This window comes from Bos indicus, chromosome 24 (assembly GCF_029378745.1).
Source record: "Bos indicus isolate NIAB-ARS_2022 breed Sahiwal x Tharparkar chromosome 24, NIAB-ARS_B.indTharparkar_mat_pri_1.0, whole genome shotgun sequence".
Taxonomy (NCBI): domain Eukaryota; kingdom Metazoa; phylum Chordata; class Mammalia; order Artiodactyla; family Bovidae; genus Bos; species Bos indicus.
This window is the reverse complement of record NC_091783.1, coordinates 21,205,728-21,222,314: the sequence shown is the minus strand read 5'-3', so window position 1 is coordinate 21,222,314 and position 16,587 is coordinate 21,205,728. Positions and strand designations below refer to the sequence as shown.

Sequence of the window (16,587 nt, the reverse complement as noted above, 5' to 3'; positions counted from 1 at the left end):
GCCTGTCTGCCCCTCTCCATGTGCCCCCTCCTTCCCGACAGGGCAGCTGTGTCCCCTCTCCTGGCCGGGCCAGGCCCCTTTCTGCTGGATCTTCAACCCCTGCTTCGCTCTGGGATCCCTTCTTAAGCCTTGCGAGGGACTAACACCTCCTTCATCCAGCATTCCACCCCCCTTCCTGTCTTCTGCCTTCACCTCTCCTCCAGCCCAAGTGTCTTTTGAGCTTGTCTGAGCCCCTCTGTCTGGCTCCCTCCCCACCAGCCCAATCATGGTGCCCTTGCCATGGTGTGTGTGTGCTCAGTCGTGTCTGACTCTCTGCGACCCCAAGGACTGTAGCCTGCCTGGCTCTTCTGTCCGTGGAATTCTCCTGGCCTGGGTTGTCATTTCCTTCTCCAGAGGATCTTCCCAACCCAGAGATTGAACCCAGGTCGCTTGCAGCTCCTACGCTGGCAGGTGATTCTTTTACCACTTGTGCCACCTTGTCACTCATGCCCAGACACCTTCCAGCCTTTATCTCACTTAATCTCTAAGCGGCACTTGCCATTCCTGAGCATCTCCTCTGAGGAACGCTCGCTGTCCCAAGTGTGATGGTGAGCGATCCACCTTGCACATGTTTGTCAAGCTTTCTGCTCCCTCCTGCCCTCAGCTCTGTCCCAGGACCAGGCCTTCTTGCAGCTTACCTCCTTTCCTGGGTAGCTTCCGAGGGCTTTCTGACAGCCCCCTCGTTGGCATGTGGGGCCCCGCGCTATCTCTCTGGTCTCGAGTCCAGCTCCCCAGCTGCCCCGGACAGCTCCTCTTGGGTGTCCTGGAGATGTTGAATGCACCCTGTGTCCATGCAGGATCGTGATATCTTCCCCCAGACCCATCCTGCCTCAGTGAGGAACATGACTGTCTGACCAGCTGCCCAAACCCAGAACTGCCCCCCAACCCTGACTCTCATCTCTTAGCCGTCACAGTCTGGTGATTCTGGCACTTCTCTCCATTCCATGGATAGTTCATGGCTATAGAAAGTGCTCAGTAGAGGATGAAATGGATGAAGACTAGACTTGATGGTATATGAGGAAATATCTGTCATGTGGCAGTTGTCCTTGGCTGTGAACACATCACTCCGAAGCACAGAAGCACTCTTAAGTTACTTACAACATTTTTATTATTGCTCATGATTTCCTTGGACCAGGAATTTCGGGACAACTCTGAGCACTTTTGGCTCAGAGTCTCTCATGAGGCTGCAGCGAGGTGATGGTGGGGCCCAGGACCATTCAGAGGCTCTTCAGTTGAAAGTTTGGTGTCCGGACCAGGAAGATGCAAATAACTGGGAGTTCCTTGAGCATCTCTCTATGTCTCTTTGGTCTCTCTACCAGATACCTTTAGCATGGCGGCTTCCAGATAGCTAGACTTCTTATGTGGCCATTCAGGCCTCTAAAGAGCGAGGCCCAGGATCAGGTGGTGATGTATCACTTTTCCTAACCATCACTGTCCTTGCATTGTACTCCTTAGAGTCAAGTTGCCGAGCCTGGCCCACATTCAAGGGCCGGGGAACTAGATACCATTGTTTTCTGGGAGAAGTGTCCAAGAATTTGTGAACTTTTGAAAAATAAATCTATACACAGTGAAATTCATTTTTATTTTTGATGTTCAATCCTGTGAATTTTAATATACCTATTGGCTTTTTAATTGAAGTATAATTGACTTACAGTATTTCACATTTCAAGTGTACAGTATTGTGATTCAGTACGTTTTTGGAGGTTATGCACCAGAACAAGTGTAGATTCTGTAACTACCACAGGATACAGAGCAATTCCAGCAACGTGGAGGATTTCCTAGGCCTTCCCCGTTGTAGTCAGACACCCCCTTACCCCCATTCCTGGTAGACAGGGATCCGTTCTCTCCTTATAGCTTTGCTCTTTCCTAGAAAGCCATCCATAGAAATAAAATTGTTTGTTTGTAACCTTTAGAGACTGGCTTATCTCACTCTGCACAGTACCCCTGTGATCCATTTAAGGTGCATTGGTGGCTCACTCCTTTTTCATGACGAGTGAGATTCCATTGTATGGATGAACCAGTTTTGGCTCAGTGATAAAGAATCCGCCTGCAGTGCAGGAGACGCAGGAGATGCAGGTTCCGTCCCTGGGTTGGGAAGATCCCTTGGTGGAGGGCGTGGCAATCCACTCCAGTATTCTTGCCTGGAGAATCCCACGGACAGAGGAGCCTGGTGGGCTACAGTCCATGGGGTTGCAGAGAGTTGGACACGATTGGAGCGACTGAGCACGCATGCACCGGTTTGTTTATCCTTTCACTTGTTCAAGGGTGTCTGTGTTGTTTCCAGTTTTTGGTGGTTACGAATAAAGCTGCTCTACGCATTTGATCTGGAGGCTGATCTCTTTGCTTCTTTGTGTCATACCACCTTTTCTACTCTACTGATTTGGGTAGAGATTTTATGGGAACATAAATTTTCATTTTGCTAGGATAAATCCCTAGAATTGGGATGACTTTTTGGCAGAGGTTTACCTGGCTCTTTCCTTAGCAGGACTGTCAGGAGGTTTTTACTTCTTGGGCAAATTACCCTTGGTCAGAAGAATTTGTTATTCGAGTCTTTGGACTTCAGAGTATAATTACTTTTGAAAACACTGCCCACAGAAAGGACCATTCATTTAAAAGTCACTTACAGTTATTCTTTATTTTTAAGGCTTCAAGGCCCTGCCGTGGCTGCATCGGGGTGTCCCCCTCCTCAGCCTGGTCCCCCTGAGGGCTGACGTCACCCTGCACTCACGCCATACTCTCATCCTGTAACTCTACAAAGGGGCGATGACCCCATGGAGCACAAATCACCCGAAATTCCGCAGTTGGCAAAATACCATAAATAAATGAAGAGCAGCCTTGGAGAATGCTAGCATATGAAAACTGCACTTTGATCACGGAGTGTAGAGATGAAGTAAGCAGAAGTGGGGGCGGGGTAGGCAACTGAGGGTGTGCTTCTCTTCCCCTGAAAGTCAGAGACCAGGCCTGAAGTGAGGGAGGTGGCCGGGAACCATGGGAGAGGTGGCATATTTAAGTTCAGAGGCAATAATATGAAAGATCCAATTTTTGAATGACTTTGACCTTTTTACCAAGGGAAAGCTCCATGTCCAGAAGGTTGCTAAGATCTCAAGATGTCCTTCATCTGAGCTTTCTGCTCACCCCATTTGTTCTTGGCTGGATGAGCCTGGGAGCCTGCCTGAAATACACAGAGCCCCCCTTTCAGCTCCCTTTCCATTCTGTGGCATTGCCTGGGAATACCTACCTTCCCGAGGGCACTAGAGTACGTAAATTAGGTCAAGGACCTAAAGGGAAGAGTTCTATGCAGCTCTTCAGGTACCTTTAGGAACCGAAGTTGTCGCCACGTGCATCCTTTAGGAAAAGGAAGTTCAGTGTGAAATCTGACCTGTGCAGCAGTCTTTTACTCACCTCACACAGATGTGAGTTCTTGCTCTTTGTCAGGTTCTCTGCAGTGTATTTGGGAGTCGAAGAATAAAGCATGGGCCATGCTGTCAAGAACACGAAGGCCATGATGGCAACAGGCTGGCCTCATGTCCTAACCGTAAGTACCACTTTACTGCTATGAAAAGTGCATTCAGAGCTCCAGACAGCCAAGTCATGGTGAACTTATACCCATTGCCTCCCGGGTATAAGTTGGGGACTTTGCTTATGCAAGAAGTTGTGATTTGGCCTTGATTTAGGCGAGTTTCATTAGACCCCTTTGGTTGTGCCGAGACGTTGAGGACATCATCAGCATCATAGCTGCCCCCCTGAGAAATCAGCTCCCCTCTTTCTTCTCCAGCCTTGGGACTTTTCCTGGTTTCTGTCCATTTCCTTGGTCACTTAAGAGCTCTGTATTCCAGATTCGGCCTCTGGTGACCCAAGTCTTTCTGCTCTAATGCATCTTCCTAATTCCGAGCCTCTTTGTTCCCTTGTTCACTCTCTGTGTAGAAACTTTCACCAGGTTCCCTTACGGATGAAAGTGGGGGGCTTCTGCAGAGGGGATGTGGGAGTTAAGGTGGATCTGGGGGCCTTGGGCACATCCCAAGATTCTGAACTTTGCTTGTAGCATTAGAATTCACGCACAGTCTTTGGGTTGGAGGGCCCAGAGATAAAAGCCCAGTGTTTTTGGGGCCCCAGTGCTTTGTGGGTGCTCACACGTGCACCCCATGAGTTCCTGCTCCATGCCTACCTGCAGAGAGACACCCCTCCCACCCTCCTGCACTGTCCCAGGGAACTGGATTGGTGCTCAGCCAGGCAAAGCCTCCATCTCATCTGTCATCAGCCTGACTTTGGGAAGCAGGATCTTGGTGTCCTGGTTGGGTGTGTGTCCCTGTCCCCTCCCTGGTGAGCTGCCTCCGAGGCTGTGACCTGCCAGGCCAGCCAATGGTGGCTGTTGAGACAAGGAGTAAGAGCTAATCCCAGGCTGAGGAGCGGGAAGGGAGGGAGGTTCTTTGTGTCTGGGGCTCTGGGGTCTATGAGCCTCTCTTCTCCCCCTACCCTTCCTTGGATAGCCGTTGGTTTCATTTCACCAGAGTTCCTGCCCGGTGCTTGAAGCAGAACAGGCCATTAAGTCAATGCATGCCACTCTGCAAAGTCTAAACAGTTTAAATTCATCATTCTGGGCAGTGTTTGGTGATTGGAGTTTGCCAAAGCAGGGGGATCGGTGCGGGGCGAGGAGAGGTTTTGCCCCCCTTCACACCCAGGACCCTGCTCTCTTCTGCCTTCTCGAGCGGGGAGGGGATTGGGCTTCACCACGTTGAAGTTGTGGGTAGCAGTGAAGTTCCGGGCTGCAATGGGATTGCTCTCATTCTACTGCCTGGGTCATGGGGGCTAAAGATCCATCTGACGGGGAGAGGCTCTGCTCTGAGGCCTTGCGGAGCTGTCTGTGCACATTCCACAGAGTATTTTGGTCATAATGATCCATCATTGTCGAAGGACCTTAGGTGTCATTAGCATTTTAATAGTTTCTGATCAGTTTCCACTTCTGAGGTGGCGCTGGTGAGAAAGAACATACCTTCCAATGAGGGAGACATAAGAGACCCAGGTTCAATCTCTGGGTCGGGAAGATCCCCTGGAGAAGGAAATGGCAACCCACTCCAGTATTCTTGCCTGGAGAATGCCATGGACAGGGGAGCCTGGCGGGCTACTGTCCTTTGGTCGCAGAGTTGGACAGGACTGAACGACGAAGTGCAGCACGTAGTTGATTAGCAGTGTTGTGATGCTGATTTCGGCAGCATGTATACTAAAATTGGAACGATACAGAGAAGATTAGCCTGGCCCCTGTGCAAAGATAACTCACGAATTCGTGAAGCGTTCCATATTTTTAATATTATCCCCAATACCTGCCACCCCAGTCTTAGTTGGTGGTGGAAGAATGGTCTCAGAACTCTCTGACTCAATTGGCCATTTAAGTTTAAGAGTAAAAGCCTGGTTAATGACAACTGCATCGTAAAGCCTTCAGAAGGAAAGGAGTATGTTTTGTGGAACATTTGTTTTGTGTGTGGCAGTTTTAAGTCACTTGTTTTTAAAATCAGTACTTTTAAATGGAAACAACTTGACCGAAGTTCTGTCACAGAATTTGAGATCCATTTTAAAAAGCTTAGTGAGAAAACAAAATATTGTGTTAGTTTCAGGAGTACTACAACATGGTTCAGTTATGCATATACAAGTATCTATTCTTTTTCAAATTCTTCCCTCTTTTACTGTGTTTCGTAATACTGAGCAGAGTTCCCTGTGCTGCACAGTGGTCCTCAATGGTTATTAATTTTAAATATTGCTGATCCTCTTGCTGTGCATTGTATTTCCAGAATGTATAAAATTATTGCCTTCCCCTCACTTTAAATCACCTTGGAGAAGGAAATGACAACCTGCTCCAGTATTCTTGCCTGGGAAATTCCATGGACAGAAGAGCCTAGCGGGCTGCATACAGTCCATGAAGTCACAAAGAATTGGACACGACTAGTTATGTGCACCGGAGAAGGCAATGGCACCCCACTCCAGTACTCTTGCCTGGAAAATCCCATGGATGGAGGAGCCTGGTGGGTTGCAGTCCATGGGGTCGCTAAGAGTCTGACACGACTGAGCAACTTCACTTTCACTTTTCACTTTCATGCATTGGAGAAGGAAGTGGCAACCCACTCCAGTGTTCTTGCCTGGAGAATCCCAGGGACGGTGGAGTCTGGTGGGCTGCCGTCTATGGGGTCGCACAGAGTCGGACACGACTGAAGTGACTTAGCAGCAGCAGCAGCAGTTATGCGCGCACACACACACTTTAACTCAGAGAGCTATGGCCAGTCCCTGGGTCAGGCGCAGGGGTTCATGAGAAGGTGAGGAGAAGCCAGCACCCTTTGGGGGACTGCCTGGTGCCCAGGAACTGAGTGAGTGTGTGTGGTTGGTAACACACCCAGTGTGCACGTGACTCCTCCTCTTTCTTGCTGTGAGGCTGGATCACTGAGGTGGCGGGGAGGGGCAGAGCCTTCCAAGAGGGTGGCAGCAATTGGGGTAGAAGGCAGACAGCAGGTGTTGGGGCCCAAGGTCAGGTAAGAGGAGGGATGGATGGTGAAAATGGAAGAGCATTGGGTGGCCTGAAACTGCCCACCTTCCAGTCCTGCCAGGAGAATGGTCAAAGGAACCCCCTGCTTCCTCTTGGGAGGATGACACGGGGAGGGACATACTTAGGGAATCTCCAGGAGGGCGGTGTATCGTGTCTGTTTTCTTCACTGCTAAATCCCAGGTTGGCCCTGCTTTAATGAGGTCGGGGATGGACACAGGGAGCGAGACTGGAGCGGAGACACCGGAGGAGCAGGGCGGCCCTGGAGCCTGCAGAGATGAAAGGACGGGCAGGTTAACCGGGGGCTGGAAGGTTTGGTGTTGGGCACGTAAAGTTGAGACTGCAGGGTCCAGCCGGCCAGCCCCTTCTGCTCATCACCAACCCGTCTCCTGGAGGCCAGGGTGCCTTCAGGAGGCTGTCTCCATTTCCAGTGGCCTGCAGGGCCCCCTCCTCTGTCGAGTCTGTCCCTTTGCATTTTCCATCTCATGCTTTATGCTTCAGCAGACTGGCCGCCTTAGTCTCTCACATTCCTCGATGTTTCACGCTGGCCTGCCCTTGCTTTGCCTTCACCCCACCCTCTATCCCAGCCCCCTCCTCCTGGTTAGGTCATCCCCTTCTCTTTACACCGATGGCTCTGGTACAAACTCATTCATTCATTCCACGGACACTTATTGCTGCCTGTAAAGTGTCAGATGTGACTTCTGGGTGCTGCCACCTGCCCCCACCCCCTCAACCCTCCAGGCCACATAAGTGCTCCTTCTGAGCACACCTTTGGATCTCTGTTCAGTCCAGCGTAATGATTTAAAGCACAGGCCTTGTATCCCACAGATATACAATTTGTATATCTGCACTTCAATTTGTATATCTATGAAATGGGAATATACAACACCTTCCTTGGGGGAGTGGGCTTCAAGCCTAAAATGAAATTGCCCCTGGAATGCATTTAGCACAGCGCTTGGCCCACTCAGAGACAGGGAGGTGTCCTGAGGCTGCTTGTCTGTCTTGTAGCATCACAGGGTTGGGATTCCCTGACTGAGTCCCTTTCCTATGGGACCCAGGGGCTGGCTTCAAGAAGGAAATAGTATTTAGCCAAGTCTGGAGCACAGAGGTGGTGTTAGGTGCGTGGGAAAGGGGAGAGTAGATTAGAGGCATGGAGAGTGAGGAGTATGAGATGAGTAGAAGCCAGCCAATGAAGGGTGTGGGACGCCAGGCCCCAGTTCTGGCCTTAATAACCAGGATTTGGTCCATCCATAGTGGGTCCTCATGATCAGCCGATTTGGGCTTAAGATCCGAGGCCTTCAGGCAAACTGAGAAAGGCGACCAATGTATTTGAGTGTCTAGAAAAGCATTTAGGATCTTGTGTGACATATGTGATCACTGAGGGGTGAAAGCGTTTGGGGAGTAGTAGTTTCAGCACTTCCAGAATACTCTGCCAAGAGGACCCGGGGCCAGGGGTGGGCAGGAGGGATTGGAGCTGCTTAAGTGGTGGAACCAGGAGGCAGGTTCGCTGTTTGTGGGATCAAGAGCTTCACTGTGCCTGAAACTCTGGGAGGACTTCCTAGGGCTTCCCAGGTGGCACCATGGTAAAGAATCCACCTGCCAATGCAGGAGACATAAGAGATGTGGGTTTGATCCTTAAGTCGGGAAGATCCCCTGGAGGAGGGCATGGCAACCCACTCCAGTATTCTTGCCTGGAGAATCCCATGGACAGAGGAGCCTGGTGGCCTACGGTCCACAGGGTCGTAAAGAGTTGGCCACGACCGAAGCAATTTAGAACGCAGGCACTGGGGGTGCTAGAATGGGTGGGTAGAGGCATTTTGATATGCCTGGGCTGTGACCTCCCCCCAAGCCAGCAAGGGCTACATTCTATGAGTAATAAAACATGCTAGCTGAAGTCTCCCATTATCTGCAATCTGTCCTCGCAGAAGATCCCATCCACTGCAGTCTTTTAAAGTGTCTTCTTTGCTCATGTTAAGTGGAAGAATTTGCTGGTGCACCCCACAGCAGGACTCTGTGTTCTAAATTTTCCTTACCGTCTGCTTCGCTTGCTGCTGCCAACTCCCCGTCTTTTGTGGCCTGGGTGACTGGTGCCCAGAGAAGAGTGTGTTGAGCTGAGTTGAGAGAAAAAAGCTGGTTTGGTTAGAAGAGTCTTATTTTGGATCCTGTGGCCAACGGCCAAAGTAATTTGACGTGCTTAATTTGATATTCCTGGCTGTCCACAACCTGAATTCAGCCCGTCTTTGTCCTGCTCTGCTGTTCCCTGACACATTGATCTACCAGCTGTTTCTTGCCTTTTCAGGCTCCCTCTTTAAATATCCAGAGAAGGAAATGCCAACCCACTCCAGTATTCTCGCCTGGAGATTTCTATGGACAAAGGAGCCTGGCAGGCTGCAGTCCATGGGGTCGCAAAGAGTCGGATACAACTGAGTGACTGTCACTCACTTACTCACTCTCTGAATATCCATAAGGGGAGGCCCCTGGCAGTAAAGAGATAAGTTGATTCTGGGCCTTTGTGTCCTAGTGTGTTTTCCAGACTGTATACATTTGGGAAGGTAGGTTTGGGGAGGCAAGAAAAATTTGCCTTTAGGCAGCTGTACCTGCCTCCTGAGCTATTCTGAGTGAGCCACACTCTGTACCAGTGACTAGCTACTCCCTTTCCTCCAAACCTTCCTAGATTGCAGGGGCTGCTCTGACAGTTGCTGTGCCCTCCATGAAGCCTGCTCTGCTGGGCCTGGCCAGAAGTAATCATCCTGCTGCTCGCCCTCCCAGTGATGGGTCTCTACCTTTCCCCAATTTTCTTTCTCTTTAGATTATGATTTGTTGTTGTTCAGTCGCTAAGTCATATCCAGCTCTTTGCAACCCTGTGGATTGCAGCATGACAGGCTTTCCTGTCCTTCACCATCTTCCAGAGTTTGCTCAAGCTCATGTTCGTTGAGTCAGTGATGCCATCCAACCATCTCATGCTCTGGCACCCCCTTCTCCTCCTGTCTCAATAATTTTGAATTCCTTTTCCATTGGGAGAGGAAGGATACTCACTGGCTAGGATCCTGCTTTCATGGATCGTTATATCCCCTGAAGTGATTGCCACTGCTTCCTCTAACTCTTTTTCAGTCACTTATTTTCTTTTTACTTTTCTTTTCTTCAAATTTATAGAATTAATTTTTTTTAAATGAGTTTTCCATCCTAGTTCTAGGTTTCTGGTGTGTATTTTAGGAAGTGACTGAAGATGAAATCTGTAAAGATCATTTGCATTTCAAGTTTAATTCCTCATGTTACCGTCTAGTCTCTGAGGTCCCCTAGCCAAAAAACAAACAAAAAAACCGATTCTTAACCAGCACTGGCTGAGAAGCTGAAAGGCTGAGTAGAACTACAGATAGTCTCATGATGCTGAGGAGATAAAAATGACAAGTTAAGGGCTTATTACAAAGGTGGAGAGATCCTGGAAATACCTCATGGTTATAAATACCCTGTTGCTTCACTCAGGAACCCTGAAGGACTGTATCCTAGGAGAAATGGCTTGCTAAAAATAGGCCAACAGTTATAAAGACTGAAACCCAACCTCAAATTAGCTGACCAGAATAGACCAAGTTTACAAAGATTGAAACCAAGCCTTGAATCAGCTCAGCCGCTGATTGGATTAAGATAATCTGTTCCTGATCTAGTTGCCTGCCACAAACTGAAGAAAATCATGTAACAACATCTAGCTCCTTTGCAGTTTTAAATATATTTATATAAAACATTCATCATTTAGCTAAAGAAATACCAGGCATATAAACAGGCAGGATCAAGAGAAGAAAAAGACACTCAAAACAGACCCACAGGTGATACATATACTCTAATTATCTGATAGACATTAATGTCAGTGATTAATAGATTCAAGAAAGAAAATGACAAGATGGAGAGTTTCATCAGAGAACTGGAATCTACTTATATATAAAAATCAGATAGAAATCCCAGAACTGAAATAGTTAGTGATATTAAGCATGCCTGTGTACTAGGTTGCTTCAGTCATGCCTGACTCTGTGACCCGTGCACTGTAGCCCACCAGGCTCTACTGTCCACGGGGCTCTCCACTGGTGGGTTTAAACAGTGGCATAGATGCAGGTGTACGGAGATTTAGTGATCTACAAGAGCAGATAAGTGAATAGAAATATCCTGCCTAAAACAGGGAGAGAAAAAAAGATGAAAAATAAAGGACATATCCACCAAAGCTAAATGATACATAATGAAAAGGCCTAACACACATGTAATTGAAATCCCAGAAAAATAATGGAAGAAGCAAAATTCCAGGAGATACTAACAGAATTTTCTGAAAACAATGAAATATACCAAGCCACAAACTAAAGTAGCACTGTAAACCCCAAGCAAGAGAATATAAAGAAAAAAGAAATTTGTCGGTAATATTTCTGAAAACCAAAGACAGAAATGAAATCTGAAAGCAGTCCAAGCAAAAAGACATAATTACCTTCAAAGAAAGAACAGGAAGACTGACAACTGAGTCCTTAACTGTAATGATGGACTCCAGAAAGCAAATATGTCTTGAAACTGTTGAAATGTTTCTATCTAGATTTCCCTCACAGATTTCACAAAGATTTCCCTCTAGATTTCAGAAAGGTGAAGTAAAATCATTTCTAGACAAGTAGAGACTGAATTTATTGCCAGCAGATGCACTCTAAAAATAGTAAAAGGAGTTCTTCAGAAAGAGGCATATGACCCCAGATAGAGGCATGGATATGTAGAAGGGAATGGAAATCAGTGGATAAGGTAAATACATGAGTAAATCTAAATGAACTGCTGACTGTACAGATGTCTCATGGGATTAAAGTACATGTAAAAACAAAATATACAACAAGGAACAGTAGAAAAGATTGAGGGAGATAAATGGAATTAAAGTGTTTTAAAACTCTTATCTTCTGGAAAATGGGAAAGTGTTAGTCAATTATAAGTCAATGATGTTGTTTACATGATACCCTTAAAATAACAGTAAAAGAATATAAAGTTAACCTAGTAAGTAGAGAAGGAAATATTTAAAAATACAAGATTAACCTAGAAGAAGTTGAAAATTGAAATAATTGAGAGAAGAAGGGACATTAAACATAAAGGACAAATAGAAAGCAAACAGAACATAGATTTAAATCCAGATCTATCAGTAATTATAGTAAATGAAAATGGACTAAATATTCCAATTAAAACTCTAGTTGTGAAACTTATTTTTAAAAAATGCAGCAAAATCCAATTAGATGCTACTTGCAAAAAGATGTTAAATATAGAAATACAGGAAAACTGGTAGTAACTGAATGTAAGAAAGATATACCAAGCAAAAAAGGTGATATTGGAAATGACACAACATATGCCGTAAGATAGACTTCCCAGGTGGCTCAGTGGTAAAGAATCCACCTGCCAGTGCAGGAGATGCAAGTTTGATCCCTGGGTCAGGAAAATCCCCAGAGGAGGAAGTGGCAATCCACTCCAGTATTCTTGCCTGGAGAATTCCATGGACAGAGGAACCTGTTGGGCAACAGTCCATGGGATTGCAAGGAGTTGAACACAACTTAGTGAGCGTGGACTTCCCTGGTGGCTCAGATGGTAAAGCGTCTGCCTATAATGCGGGAGACCTGGGTTCAATCCCTGGATCAGGAAGATCTCCTGGAGAAGCGAATGGCAACCCACTCCAGTATTCTTGGACTTCTGGTGGCTCAGACGGTAAATCGTCTGTCTACAATGCAGGAGACCTGGGTTCAATCCCTGGGTTGGGAATCCCCTGGAGAAGGAAATGCAATCCACTCCAGGACTATTGCCTAGAAAATCCCATGGACAGAGGAGCCTGGTAGGCTACAGTCCATGGGGTCGCAGAGTTGGACACGACTGAGCAACTTCACTTTAGTGAGTATGAGACTAAGTCAGAAAACATTTCTAGTTAAAAAGAGGGCAATTCATCAGGGAGATACCAGAAAACCTATTTGTTTGCATCTAGTTATAGAATGTATAAAATTGCAAGAAAAAATAGACAAATTTATAATTAGAGTGGGTTTTAGCATACTGTTAGTAACCGATTGCAGAAGCTGACAAAAAAATCTGTACAGCTATAGAAGATTGGAATCAGTTCAGCTGCTTGGTCATGTCTGACTCTTTGCGACCCCATAGATTGCAGCAAGCCAGGCTTCTCTGTCCATCACCAAATCCCGGAGCTTACTCAGACTCATGTCCATCGAGTCAGTGATGACATCCAACCATCTCATCCTTTGTCATCCCCTTCTCCTCCTGCCTTCAATCTTTCCCAGCGTCAGGGTCTTTTCCAATGAGTCAGTTCTTCACATCAGGTGGCCAAAGTATTGGAGTTTAAGCTTCAACATCTAGTCCTTCCAATGAATATTCTGGATGGATTTCCTTTAGGATTGACTGGTTGGGTCTCCTTGCAGTCCAAGGGACTGTGAACAGTCTTTTCCAACACTACAGTTCAAAAGCGTCAATTCTTTGGCACTTAGCTTTCTTTATAGTCCAACTCTCTCATCCATACATGTCTACTGGAAAACCATAGCTTTGACTATGTTGGCAAAGTAATGTCTCTGCTTTTCAGTATGCTGTCTAGGTTGGTCATAGCTTTTCTTCCAAGGAGCAAGCATCTTTTAATTTCATGGCTGCAGTCACCCTCTGCAGTGATTTTGGAGCCCCCCAAAATAAAGTCTCTCACTGTTTCCATTGTTTACCCATCTATTTGCCATGAAGTGATGGGGCTGGATGTCATGATCTTAGTTTTCTGAATGTTGAGTTTTAAGCCAGCTTTTTCACTCTCCTCTTCCACTTTAATCAAGAGGCTTTTTAGTTATTCTTCACTTTCTGCCATAAGTGTGGTGTCATCTGCATATCTGAGGTTATTGATATTTCTCCTGGCAATCTTGATTCCAGCTTGGGCTTCATCCAGCCTGGCATTTTTCATGATGTACTCTGCATAGAAGTTAAATAAGCAGGGTGACAATATACAGCCCTGACGTACTCCTTTCCTGATTTGGAACCAGCCTGTTGTTCCATGTCCAGTTCTAACTGTTGCTTCTTGACCTGCATACAGATTTCTCAGGAGGCAGGTCAGGTGGTCTGGTATTATCATCTCTTTCAGAATTTTCCAGAGTTTATTGTGATCCACACAGTCAAAGGCTTTGGCATAGTCAGTAAAGCAGAAGTAGCTGTTTTTTCTGGAACTCTTGCTTTTCCGATGATCCAACAGATGTTGGCAGTTTAATCTCTGGTTCCTCTGCTTTTTCTAAATCCAACTTGAATATCTGGAAGTTCACGGTTCACGTACTGTTGAAGCCTGGCTTGGAGAATGTTGAGCATTACATTGCTAGCGTGTGAGATGAGTGCAATTGTGTGGCAGTTTGAACATTCTTCGGCATTACCTTTCTTTGGGATTGGAATAAAAACTGACCTTTTTCAGTCCTGTGGCCACTGCTGAATTTTCCAAAATTGGGATACTAATAACCAAAATATCCTAACTGATTATATAGACCATTACACCCAAGGATTGTGGAATACACATTGTTTACAAATGCACATGGCACATAATTTAGCATATTTGGGTCTTAAAGAAATTTATTATGTAAATAAAACCCTTCCTATAAAGAAATCTCAGTCTCACATGTCTTTGATAGTGAATTTGCCAAATATTTAGAGAAGTAGGACCAATCTTATACTGAGTCCTCTGGAGAATGGAAAAAGAGTTGCACATTTCCCTGTTCATTTTATGAGACTAGCATAACCCTGAACCCCAGACTTGACAAGGGCATTACAAGAAAGGAAAACTGTCTAGGTCAATCTCTTTCATGAGTGAAGATATAAATCTGAACAAAATATTGGCAAAATAATTTCAACAGTATATTCAAATGATGGGCTTCCCTATTGGCTCAGTCAGTAAAGAATCCATCTGCAATGTGGCACACCTGGGTTGGATCCCTGGGTTGAGAAGATCCCTTGGAGGAGGGCATGGCAACCCACTCCAGTATTCTTGCCTGGAGAATCCCCAAGGACAGAGGAGCCTGGTGGACTACAGCCCATGCAGTCGCAAAGAGTTGGATACAACTAATCGACTAAACACACATATTCAAATGATGGGACAGAGCACCAAAATTCAGTCTAGAAATGAAATATTAGGTTTAATATTAAAGTGCATTGTTATTCAATATGCTAACAGTCTGAAAGATAAAAATAATTTGCTCACAATACAGAAAAAGCATTTGATAAGGTTTGTACCCATTTATGATAAAAAACAACCTTAGCAAACTTGGATCTCAGTGAACTGCCGATATTGATAAAAGATATCTTTTAAGAAATAGAGCAAACATTATATTTAATGGTAAAATTTTGAAAGCCCTGAAATTGAGACTGAGATAGGGAAGTTAGCTGTAATCACTTCTTTTCAGCAAAAATTAGAAAATAAAAATGACAGGAGTCAAATCATCACATATCTAGGGATACATTTGACCAAAGATATTTAAGACCTCTACTTAGATATGGGAGATATTTAAAAACGCTAAATTAAATAGATATAAAATGTTCATAAGTTGGAACCTTCAGTATTATGAAAATGTAATTCCAGTTAAAATCCCAGGAGAGTTTTTGGTAGAATTGCCAAATGGATTCTAAAATTTGTGTGGAAATGCGTAAGGCCAAACATGTTCAAGATAGTCATGAAAAGAGCAAAGTTGAAGCACTTGCACTACCAGAAATCAAGAATTCTTTTAAAGTTATAGTGAGCAAAACATCGTGGTGTTGGTGCAAGGTTTGATCATTAGACCACTGAGACAGCGCAGAGTCCAGGAACATAGCCACACACGTTGGTGATGACAGCGGTTATGACGCAGGGTAGGGGGGAGAGTTTGTTCTCTGAGTACAGTGCTGGTCTGTGCGCTCAGTTGTGTCCAACTCTTTTGAGACCCCATGAACTGTAGCCCGCCAGGCTCCTCTGTCCATGGGATTCTCCAGGTAAGAAAGCTGGAGTGGGTTGCCATTTCCTCCTCCAGGGGGTCTTCCCGACCCAGGGATTGAGTCTCCTGTATTGTAGGTGGGTTCTTTACCGCTGAGCCACCTAGAAAGCCTAAACAGTGCTGGGTCAATTAGATACTCACATGGGAACAAATGAATCTTGACCCTTATCTTGCACTGCATTCAAAATTCAATTCCAGATGCATCACAGATCTAATGGTGACGGGTAAAACAGTACAGCCTTAGACGATAACAGAAAAATACAGTCACAGCTTTGGGTGAGCAAAGATTTTAGACAAGGTGTAAAACATACTAGCCATAATGGGATCAGTTAATGGAGTACATTAATGTTAAGACCTTAGTCATCAAAAGACATCAATACAAGTGAAAGGGCAAGTTACGAAGTGGGAGAAGATAATTATGCATTCTGTGTGTGAACTGAAGTGAAAGTCACTCAGTCGTGTTCGACTCTTTGTGACCCCATGGACTATACAGTCCATGGAATTCTCCAGGCCAGGATACTGGAGTGGGTAGCCCTTCCCTTCTTCAGGGGATCTTCCCAACCCAGGGATTGAAGCCAGGTCTCCCGTATTCCAGGTGGATTCTTTTCTAGGTGAGCCACCAGGGGAGCCCACTCTTTGTGTATATGTATGTATTTAACAAAGGACTTTATTCAAAATGTATAAAGAGCCTCTACTTTTACTAAATAAGAAAAGACACAATTGAATAGAACAATAGGCAGAAATCTTAAACAGGCACTTTAAGATGATATGCGAATGGCCAATAGACTTTATTGATCAGGGAAATGTAAGTTAAAACTGCATACCCACTAGAAGGGTTGAAATGTAAAAGCACAATAATACTAGCAGCTGATAAAGATGTGGAATCAAAGGAATGCTTGCATACTCACTTTTCAGTGCTCTTTTGTAGCTGCAAAGCTGAGTATCTGCATGCTCTATGATCCAGCAATTCCACTCCTAAACAGAGACCCAAAAGATATGTATACATACATGCCCCCAAAGACATACAGACATATACACACAATA

The 16,587-nt window shown here is 45.5% G+C and overlaps 1 protein-coding gene and 1 non-coding gene across 13 annotated transcripts in view; both read left to right on the top strand.

The window, feature by feature from the left end:
- The window catches only part of FHOD3 (formin homology 2 domain containing 3), a 522,587-nt gene that overhangs the window by 12,123 nt on the left and 493,877 nt on the right, over positions 1-16,587 (top strand). The window lies entirely within an intron of this gene.
- LOC139179538 (U6 spliceosomal RNA) lies at positions 5,234-5,340 on the top strand. Its single transcript, XR_011563906.1, has one exon. It is a non-coding gene; the product is annotated as a U6 spliceosomal RNA (small nuclear RNA).